Genomic DNA, 11,663 nt, shown 5'->3' with positions numbered 1-11,663 from the left:
TGCCTTTGCATCCTTGTATGTAGGCAGACTCTCCTTGTCTTATCATGGAATATCTTCATCCTCGGTTTGGTCTATCTTTACAGAGCTGTAGATCTGTAGTTGTTTCTGCAAGAGCGACACATCCCTAAAATTGCTGAGGTGTCTGGCATAGCACTGGCGCCACCCCTCCCATTTATATCAAAACAGACAAAAATTTCACACTATAAGCTAAACACTGATTTATTTCATTTTCATTCTCACGCAAAGCAATGCGGTATAAACATACAAGCTTGTACAGTTTTAGCTCTGAGCCTGTTCTATCCTGTTTATCTAACAGGCTTAAAATGATAAATAAAATGCACTATAAATACATTTGGCGCTACAGTACTAGGCAATATGGGCATTTGGTGAAGCAATGTAAAATAATGCGAAAGTGAACTGCTGTGTGAGTGAATCTATACACTATTTTAAAAAACAAATTATAAACATAAATGAGATAAAAATAAATAGTGATTTCTGTTGTATACTTAATGTATTTTATATTTGTATGGATAAAGTTAGTTTTTTTTTTTCAATCAACTTATATGCAAGTATACTTCCCAGTAAATATTACATTTTATTATCAAAGAATAAATGGATCTAAATATAGAGCTGCAAGGAGGTCCTTTAAAAGTTGATGATTTTTTAAAATGTATATTCTGCTATATTTTTGTATTTGTTCTGAGCAGATTTACTTTAATATCCGCTTTCATGCACATTTCATTCATGCACAATTATCAGTGGCCAGCTTCCAAAAACCTTTATTTAGTTCCATTAATCAAACAAATACTCTGTGTAGTAAACCTAGAAATAAAAGTTTTGTTTCCTGGATATAGTCTTGATACAGTAGGAGAAATCTCTAGATTTTCATTCAACCTTTGTGTCTGATACAGGATTCAACAGTTTGCACAGCTAGTTCTTTTAACTACCCTAATAAGGGATTGTTTTTTATAAAAGACTTTTATTTAATCGCAGTGGCTCTCGCAGACGTCCTACTGGCTATCCATTTTACTGTCACCATTCGCTCTCTCCTCGGCCGTCTTATCAAGTCCTCATCAAAGAACAAACCCCTGGCCCACAGGTCTCCTTTCCTCTTCACCTTGAGCCGCTCGGAGTGTGCATGTTTGCGTTTCACTGCGTTAACTTTACACTCCCTTTGTTTTCAGTGTCGACAGGCTACAGGAGTTATGTAATGGTCCTCCATAAAAGCGTGGCCCTGTTTGCAGAAAACTCCAGTGCTCTTTACTAAAGACTAACACTAGACACTAGGCCTCGTCTCTTCCTTTTTTATGGCCATCTGTGTTAAAGTGGGGAGGAATCACAAGTTCAAACGCCTGCCGTTGCTTTTATGATGTCAATGACTGAACGGATACCTCTACTGAACACATTGGTACAGGAGGACTTGCCAAGGTCCTAATCAAGTTTGGGGGCCACGTTTAGGGGCAGGGTCATTTCTCCCGGCCGAGGGGGGGAGGTGTGTCGTTGCCTGGGTTAGGGCGGTAACCTCTGCGCTCTCAGAGCTGTACGTCTCCCCTCCGTGGACACTTGGCGGGGCTCATTGTTTAGGTGTGTTAAGATGAAGCACGCGTGCTGAAGGATTATGAGATGGCTGCGTGATTTGTCAGGCGGAATGTCCACAAAACCGCAACCCCCGCAGATGGACGCCAAACACAAACTCTCTTATATTGGGAAAGAATGGTTTCTCAAACGATTAACGCAAATTCAGATTAGTTCATGGAAATTAGTTTGTGTACAGAACCCCAGATATCTATCAAAGTAAACTAACCTTAAAGGAGCAAATTGAGATATTAAACTAATTAAAACTGTAGTTAAATGAGATTTGAAATTAGACTTGGAACGCTGGAACTTGTAGAAACCAATTTAAAAATCTAAGGCCTGTTCATTTCAAGAATGATAAAATATAAAGATGTTTTAACTGTTAGCATCCAAACCAAGGCACAATACTGTTCTGTTTTATCATAAGCATGTGCTTAAATTATGCTGCCTGCTGCAGTAAATTCTCAAGCCCTTTAATTTAGATTTGATTAGTTGTTACTGTTTTTATCGTTCATCAGCTCAAAAATGTTTCCAATGGTATCAATATCATTATTGATGTTCTGAAAATGTTCTTTCCTGTAATAACTTGTATGACCTGTTATAATGTGTCATAAGTTTCCAATCAACAAGAGTAGTAGTAGTCGTAGTCGTAGTAGTAGTAGTCGATAAGTAGTAGGTCCATAATAATAAACTGCAAATGTAATGGCCAGTTTTCCCAATCCAATCAATTCCGCTAAACAAAATCAAGTCAACAGCTTGTTGTATGACAAGTAATTAGTCTAAAGATCTGAATACCCACTGTATCTGTGACATTGTATTGTCTTATGAATGATTAGAAATGCAGCAGTATCTCTACCACTCCTCTAGTCTTGTCCAGAACTGATGTGAGATTGATTCTGTACTCTCTGGCGTTTGGCGAAAAAGACTTTCCTTAATCTCGCCCACCGTTCTGACACTCACGGCTCCTACGCTGAAAACAACCAGATGTTTTACACCATTTGTTACATGGTAGCAGAGGAAGAGCATTAATTTCCCAACCTTGCGAAAGCTTCTGAATCATGGTGTTTGGTCGACAGATGCTGGCGATCATGGACTAGACTTTACTCCAGCTCTGAGTACCATTAAAGGCCTCCACGGTGGTTTGTTTTAGTCGTTTGGGCCAGGCATCTTTAAACAGTTCCTAATACAGGTGACATGGCACCTAAAGCCTTTGAACACTGCTGTAGAACTACATTTTAAAGCGCTTTACCCTTTAAATAATAAAAAGTAGTGAGTTATCGCTTTGTTTGTCATGCTCTTAAACCCTTGAGGGTATTATTAAAGCGGAGAATGCCATGGAAAGAGTATTGTTAAGAGTATTTTTAAAATCTTGTAAATCGTAGTAATTTATGTCACCCTTTTCCTGGGAATGTCACCCTCCCTTATGGTTTGCATTTGGGGCTGAGCAGCAATGGACGGATGTATACCTGTAATAGGGACTGTTTAACACCCCCTCCTTCTCTTCATATTTCTCCCCCCCAAATCCCTCTAGTCAGGATTTACTGTCTGGTGACCTCCCAACTCTGGTTTCTTCCCGTGAGTCAGGGCCTTCCCAGGCTCCCAAACCCTCGAGTCGGAAGCTTGTAGCATTTAGGGGCTATGCCCCGTTTTTTTCCCCATCCAGAAGGCACTGCGCTTAATCAGTCCAGGCCTGCAGTGATTTGGTTTTAATTCTACAAGGGGGTGGGCCAGATTTGACAGTGTGATTGAAGGCAGTGATAAATGGGAAGGCGGGGGCCATACGCTATTACGGGTATTACTTCATTTATTAAAGTGGACCGGGCTTGTTTGCATGTTTCGCACAAGATTCAACTCCAAAACCTGACCCACAAACATGCATTTCAGCATGTTATAGACCTTAATATAGAATAGATGGTTCTTAAAGGTTGTGGTGAGAGGTTGCACTCACATGAACCTCAATGAACAACCAACATTTGTCCCCTTCATTTCGATTCGCTACAATATTTTGTGGTCCCAATTGAAAAAAGACTATTTTAAGATGGGTTGCGTTGGTGCCGTGACCCCGATGGAAAGGAGTGTTAGAGTGCAATGGAGGCTAACTAGTAGGTAGTCTCAGTTTGATGCACATGGTATACTAAAAACTCTGAAAGGTTCATTCTGGAAACACTGGTTCGAATCCCGCTCAGAGCGAGTGTGGTCGAGTAAAACCAGAGGGGTTGCAGCAACATGCTAAGGCCAATTGCAAATGCATCTCTCGTCTTGTGTGGTATGTGTTACTACCTATATAAAACATTTATTTAATGAAGCTGTTAGCATAGCAACATGCTAATGTTAAACTCGATTAAAGTCAGTTGCGAAATTAAGCCTCCTGTGTGCAGTTTGTTTAGTACGACTTTACCGCCTACATAAAAAATACAGATCGGTCTCTTATGAAGTTCTGTGTCCGTTTCAATCCTAGTTAGCAAGGCAGCTCACTAGCTTACGAACAGAGCTCGAGTGTAATGTACTCCCATTGGGCAAATCTGAACACTGCCAATATGCGCTCAGCGCACATGCTCAGCAGAAGTGGATGAGGCATCTCTGTCTGTGTTTTATGGAGTGTAATTGTGCACTGAGGCACTGCCTCTATTTCTCCTCTTAATGGCTGTTTGTGTGTTGTTTTAGTGGCAGATTTACGTGTGGGACGGGCAGTGAGGGGCGGGTTGATTTACAGCTGGCTGTGGCTTTGGCCTCACTGGCCATGGTGTGTGTGTGTGTGTGTGTGTGTGTGTGTGTGTGCTGTCACTGTGTGTGTTCCAGGTGATTGTGCAGTCTGGCCGCCAGCCCAGCGTGTTGCAGAAACTGTGTCAGCTGCCGTTCCAGTATTTCAGCCACCGCGCGACTCATCAAAGTGCTCTTCCCTCGCTCATTTGTGCCTGCTACAATAACCTGCAGAACAAGGTCATCCTGCAACAGGAAATGAGCTGTGCTGCTGGCCACCTTCATACAGGTAAATCGCTGCGGCTTTACGCACAGTCACCTATGTGCACGGGATGTTTCTACGAACATGTATGTATTATAGATATAAAGGTGATCCTTCAAAAGCCATATGCAACTACTAAACTGACTAGAAGTCCCAGAAAACACATATACCAAAATAAATCTTGTAATGCCTGGGATTGAAATGGTGCTTTTTTTCTTTTCTTTTTTATTTTTACATTTTCTGTCCAAAAATAAAATTCTGTACTTTTAGAATTTTGTTTTTATGTGTGTCATGTTTACGCTGCTAGCGTTAAAGCAAACCCCGCCGTTCCTAACACTTCTCTCCATCTTCTACTGCTCAGACAGTCTCTCTTCCAAAGCGTTGAACCAATAGCAGTAATGTTTCCCCCTTTCTTGGGAACAATATACAGCTTTTGGTATTTAGCTGGGATGGATTGGGTTTTTTTACAATCACTAAATGGAGTAAATAATCATGCTAATTTTTTGTATTACAGACATGTTTCTCAATTATATATTGGAGCTATAAAATCACACTGACAACAATTTGCATCTGCAAGAAAAAAAGTCATTGGAAACACATTTACCAAGTCATTGATTCACAAAATATCTTCGTTTTCCACTTTAAATCTGTTAAAGGCATTAACAGCAGTGAGTTGCGAATTAAATTAATAAAAGAAACTCTGTGCGAAAATGTTTGTGATAGTGAAATTCAATGTGTGTGTTAGAAAATGTGAAGAAGAATTGTATAATTTAGCATATTTTAGAACACTGATATCGAATCACCCAAATTTAATTGTAAACCATTCTCAATTTACATTGTAAAAGTCGCTTTTTCACTTAAATGCGTATATTGGTCTACTCCTGGGAATCGAACCTATGACCTTTGTGTTGCTAGCTCACTAAAAGAAGCGGCTTCCTTTGCTCAGATGGATGGTTTCCTCTGTCTGTTTGAGAGGATTTACCTGCCACTACTTGAGCCTCCTGTAAACACCCTCTCCTTCATCTTGTTCCTGACAGGCGCTCTCCACACACGCAGCACCGCTGCCATTTACTTTACACAGAGATTAGCTCCAACTCTAACAAGGACAGGGAGTCGTCAGCTACTTCAAACGGGTCGCTTATTGATACTAACTTAAAAAGTTTTATCCAAACTCAAAAGGAGAAGAGATTTAGCAATTTAATCTGAAGTGTGTGAGACTAATTCCTGCACCACCAACAAAACCAAACTCAACGCTTTAATATATTCAGATGGTTTGCTTGTAATTGGTGTTCATATTTGGGTAGAAGGGCTATGTACAGCACAAACTTGAATCAAATGAATAATAAAATCTGATTTTGTAATCTAGGACTGTGCCACCAATGAGAACCAATCAGACAGCAAAGCTCACATCCAGGTAAGGACTATACAAACTCTATACTCTCTTTGCCTCTCTTGCATCAGTTTTTCTTTGCAAATATGGTACAATTTCCTAACTCTTGTTGTCTTCCAATCATTTTGGACCTGTAGATGATTTTTTTTCTTCTACTTGATGCATTGGACTTAAACTAAGTACATTTTGTTTTGCTTTTTTTTTCCTGCCTTATTGGTATTTTGATAAAAATGACTAAAAAAATGGCTGGCTTACAAAAACAGCTTTTTGCGGTAGTATTACACAAATACTGGATGAAAAACTCAGGCTTTGTGTTTATTTTTTTAAACTGATATATTTTAGGCCTTATTGATATGAGCTTTTTCGTTTCCAGTTTTTGGCTTTCGCTGTCTGTAAATAATGCTTTTTTTCGCCCCAAAATCCAAGGTGATTAAATACAAAACGTGCTAATTATAAGTTAAACAAGTGGACAAAAAAGTTTAAATCCAAGATTTGCTGATAATATAGCACAATGAGAAACGTATAAGCGGTTTCTAATCAGACCGGTCAATTTTGACTAAAGATTTTCAGCACAGTGCTGGGGTTAAATAGACATATCACACGCTTTTTACGAAGACAGAGAAATGTTTAGAATTGACAAACGGATCCAGAAATCAACATATTGCATTCTAATGCCGCAAGCAAAAGCATCCTTCTCTAGCATTGATTTAAGGCTTTGCTTCCTGCGTCCGTCCTAAAGCTCTGATCTTTCCCATCATCAGAAGAAGGGCTGGGCTCCTCTGGACTACTGCGAGCTCTCCAATCTTTCCCCAGAGACCAGTGGGACTCCGCACTTCAGTTCTTCCTCAAGAAACAGGACGAGTGAGCGAACGAGTGCACCGCCAGTCGCTGGCAAGAGCGCTTTACACACATCAAGAAAAGCCGAACGTAGACCCTACGGTGAAAAGCTTTGCCGGAGGGTTTAGGGTACGAATGATGCCGGAATCAGACCATCTTCAGACCCATCAATCAGTCGTGAAGCATTACTACTAGTTATCCAGTAACTGTTAACATATATATAAATATATTAGCACACACTGAAAACAAACTGACTTCTCTTTACACCTATTTATAAGCAATAGAACGTTTACAGATTTTACCTGAAATAAATTTGACGATTCGTAGTGATCATGCGTTCGCAAAGGAGCCGATCTCTTTCTAAGCTTTCAGCAGTTTTCAGATCAAGAATTTTTTTTGGGTTCGCTTACCTGTTAGGTTTGAGTTTGACCGTAATTGTTGTGTTTTGTATATATATATAAAAAAATAAAAAAGATATTGGGGAATGGTGCGGAATAAACAGAAGCCCTCGTTTAATTTAGGAGAATGACGGTTACTCTCATCCAATGGTTTTCTTGTTCGGTTTTTTCATAAAGTGGAAGACTTCTTCCTCTGTAGCTGATATGTTATGATTTTTAATAATTTTGTTGTGGTTGTTGTGATTCTTTGCTTGTTTTATACTGTAATTTATACACAGTGAAGATATATTCTACACTTTTTTCCCCTTTGTTAACGCATCAAGCACTTAAGTTTAATTTAAGAAATGGACGTGTTTAATAAAATATTTAATACTGCAGTCTTTCAGTTCTTTCACTGTAGCTTGGTTTGAAGTATTTAAATATATTTGTAGTCCAAAGGGTCTCTAGTTTAAGTCTGAGATGACTAATGAAAGTTCTTTTTCTTGCAAACATAACCATTTGAGTGAAAATTGTATTAAAATGATTTCAATGAAAGCAGCAATTTATTTTAGTTTGTCAAACCTCATCATTGACACAAAGGACGTCCGACCCGTCTCGGTTCACATTAGTTTTATAATATCAGTGACTAGAAATGGAACAGAATCTGAAATATTTCATATAAACTGAAGGATTTTTTTTCCTATTTTTGAAATTCCTACAACTCTCTTTGTTCCCAGTTGAAATAAAAATGAATTTTCAGATTTCATTGCGCTTCTCAGACGTTTGAATCCCTCGATAAATTCAGACTTGTGTCTAAAATGTATAAATAATCGCATCGATTATAGCATTATTATCGTGTATAATTGTGAGGTTTAAGCACGGTGATTGAGGTTATTAAAAAGCGCTGTTTTTATTATAGCAATAGGAACATCTCTGTATAAAAAGCAACATGGGATGTGTTTTAATTGGGAGATTTTATTGGCTAACTTACTATTTATTCTCTGGGACCTGCGGCATTGTAGCAAGGGCCTCCTCGTGGCGCCACGAACAGCCCGCTGTTCTTCTTCTGTGCACTTCTCTCTTTTCCGTACCTGTGTGAGTCACAGCAGCTCCACGCCGCCTCAGACCCGCCTCAGTTTCACAAGACCGTGGCTTCTGCTCCAGACGTGGGGAAAAATATCAATTAAAGGCACTCGGGCTGTCCGAGACTTTTAATGCGTTGCTTTTAGATTCGGTCTGAAATGGACGCGTTTTTGCGCGAAAGCCGTTGTATGTGACAGCTCGAAAGGAGACGGTTTTATAGAGCGTTCCGTTATTTGCCGTTCCTGGCGGACGAAGGGAACTCGAACGGGAAGAACGCTGTCAGCTGATGAGTCGGGTGCTTTTAGAAATGAGTTTGGTTGTCTACGTGTCTTATTTTTTATGTTTTTTTTTTTTTTTACATTCAATTAAGAAATGCGGCTGTGAACGTGTGAAGACGGTGTGTTTTTATGGTGACATTCAAACTGAGACGTATGTGTGTAAAAAAAAAAAAAAAAACTGGCTTTAAGAAATAAACTTTACAGATGAACACATCTATGGCAAAAATTCGCTTTTCTGCAAATTTCAGACAAATTATTTCGGTACATTACTGGTTTAATTTAAATCGTTTTATTGAAGTGAAGTTTATTAAGTTGGTTTTAATGTTTGACTAAAATATGTGGAAAAATTAGATTTATGACATTTCAAGTTATTTTTTAATATTGCTCATTTTTCTTATTTAAATTATTAATTATGTTATATTTCCAGTTTTCACCCAATTGTTTTTCGTATAGAGTGCCTTATCAATTTTACGAGTGGTATATATATATATATATATATATATATATATATATATATATATATATATATATATATATATAGGCCAACAAAATGTATATCTTAGGCAAATAAATATATATTTTTTTACAACGGGCAAAAAACTAAATATGGTTGCAGAAAAGCCCTGAATGTGTTTGACACTTCATGCCTGTTGTCAGCATCCAAAACATTTGGCTGTAGATTATTTCGTTATATTTCAAGGTTTGAGGCTGTCTGTTGTGACGGGTCTAAATGAATCATAAGGTATAATTTTAAACATGAACGCGCGACATTTCGGCATAAAGGGACGTGTATTAGACGTTCAGCTACAAGAGACGGGTATTTGTTTTTAGACTTGTAAATCAAAGGTTGGCTAAACGCTTTGACGTTTTAGATGAAAATGACAGACAAGGACAGGGTCTTGATTTGGTAATGAATTTCTGAGATTTTTTTTTTTTTACGCAAAACATGAACTTGGCTTAAAGTGTGCGTTTATTTAATTAGACCTAAATTATTAAATTAGTGGTGAATCTGAACCAAGATGCGCTCTTGACCTCTGGCCGTGACATCTGAATGGTTATTTCTCCCTAAAGCAACGACAAACCCTCTTCGTTCACAAAAGCTATTTTATTGGGATCTTAATTTCAGTCGATTTAATGGGCTATAATCGGATCAGATCTGAAGTCAGTCCAGCGACGCAAAATCATCTAAGATTGTTCATTTGACAGGAATTAATTTATTTTTTCAGAAATATGGGATTTACAATAAGACCTCTGCTTTTGCAACGTTTAGACAACACTTCATTTTTTTAATCAGCGTTTTCTGAGGGAAATGGGATGCCTGGATCCTGCTTTACAAGACGGCACCAGAAGCGGTAAAGCTTTAAGCAGGTACAAGCTTAGGTTAAAGCTTTAGTAGATGCGCGTTGCCTGCCTTCGCGAACGAATGAAGGACTTTCCCGCGGCTGTCTGCGCTGCGCCTGATTCAACTGCCTATACATCGTTAAATATACGTTTGAAAAACTCCCTATAAATCTGTAAATAGTATATCAGCGCTGTGAAATTTAATTCGCAGATTTTGAATAGGGGACGTCGTGAAAAAACACCTCCGTGAAAATCAACTATTAGCCATTGTAACAGGAAGCCAGAGAGGTTTGTTTTTGGAAAGCCTGGATTTATGGCGTGCACGAAATTCTATTCTTTCAGAGTATGCAGGCATATATGAAGAAGGTTATTATCAGCTATCATAAAAAGAAAGTAGGTAGCGTAGGTCTACATTTATGGCTACGCTATACCCGTCATTAGCAATGTGCTGTGAAAATAATTAGGGTGCTGTTTAACCACACATTTGATCTTTCTGGGTCTCCATAACACTTACAGTTAAAAAAAAAAACAAAGACACTGTTAATATCACGCTGCTTTTGCATAACATATAGAAATGCAGGCATATCTGAACGATTCCGCAAAGTCGTTGGTGGAGTTAGAGACGTCGTCGCTTTAGAAGGCATTCGATTGGACAAAAAGCTGTAGTGCAGGATGAGTCATCGATAATGTCGTTCTGTTTCGCTGGTAGAAATACGTGGATTTCGACTTAAATTCACGCACTTGCTTGAGGTGTTTGTTAACGTTCAGAGGAACGTCCTCTTAATGACGTCCTCTTATGAATAATACGCGCAAACGAAAACATGGACTTTGGCGTGACGTATGACACGCTCGTGCAGATATACGCAGTTTTTTTGTACACCATACGATCTACAACACGACCCTCATATCAAAGCCATTTTTCACACATACACACACACACACACACACACACACACACACACATATATATATATATATATATATATATATATATATATATATATATATATATATATATATATATATATATATGTTTTTACTCGGCGTGCTATTTATACGCACATTCATGAGATCGGGTAGCATCTCAGACACGCATTTGAGTCAAACATTTATTAAAAGCTACAACCGGATTATAAAGCAAAACGAAGCATAAATGGCTGAATCGATTGCATTTTAAAAAATGGCTGAAACGAATAGCTTGTAGGCTTTGTCCTACAGCTGCTCATCCTCAGTTTGGTTATCTGACAAACCGGGATTATCTAGCCACAATGGCCTGCGGTGATTTTGGTCTGATCTTCTGGGCTATCTTCTGTTCTGACTGAATGAAAATAAAACCCCGGGCGCGCAAGGGTGCGTTCGCCGAAAGGGAGTCCTGTTAAGAGAAAGGCGGCTTGGGTTTGTTGTAGCTTCCATTCAGCGGATCGTTTGCGAGGCGATGCTGAGCGCAGATAAGCGGCCGCCGATCCCCGTCCTCCGTCTAGACTCGCGGCTTTACGAGCAACACGAGATTGATCTCCGCTGCGGAGGGGTTCGATTACTCGTTCAGCATCCGGTCGGCGGGGTTTTAGACAGATAGACGCGTTCGGAGTTGAATGTGACGGTTCGGGGCTCCGCGTTATAGCCTCGGTGTGTCAATGCATCTTTATTAGTGATTGGTCGGTGTGTTGTAAATAGGCCTATCGCTTTTACGATGTCTTTTCAAAGCTTCGAGCTCAGTCTTCCGCGACCGTTCTTTGAAAGAACGTTTAGAAGCTCGTTTAGAAGCTCAAATGCTACATAACGCGCTTCTTTATATTTACTATCGCGGTCTCTACTGGTTT

At 39.1% G+C, this 11,663-nt stretch overlaps 1 pseudogene; it reads right to left on the bottom strand.

Annotated features, from left to right (window-relative positions):
* Positions 1-3,204, bottom strand: part of LOC122331321 — a 14,240-nt pseudogene extending 11,036 nt beyond the window's left edge.
* Between the last annotated feature and the right edge of the window lie 8,459 nt (positions 3,205-11,663).

Source organism: Puntigrus tetrazona, chromosome 25 (assembly GCF_018831695.1).
Source record: "Puntigrus tetrazona isolate hp1 chromosome 25, ASM1883169v1, whole genome shotgun sequence".
Lineage (NCBI taxonomy): Eukaryota > Metazoa > Chordata > Actinopteri > Cypriniformes > Cyprinidae > Puntigrus > Puntigrus tetrazona.
This window is presented reverse-complemented; position numbering and strand designations above follow the sequence as displayed.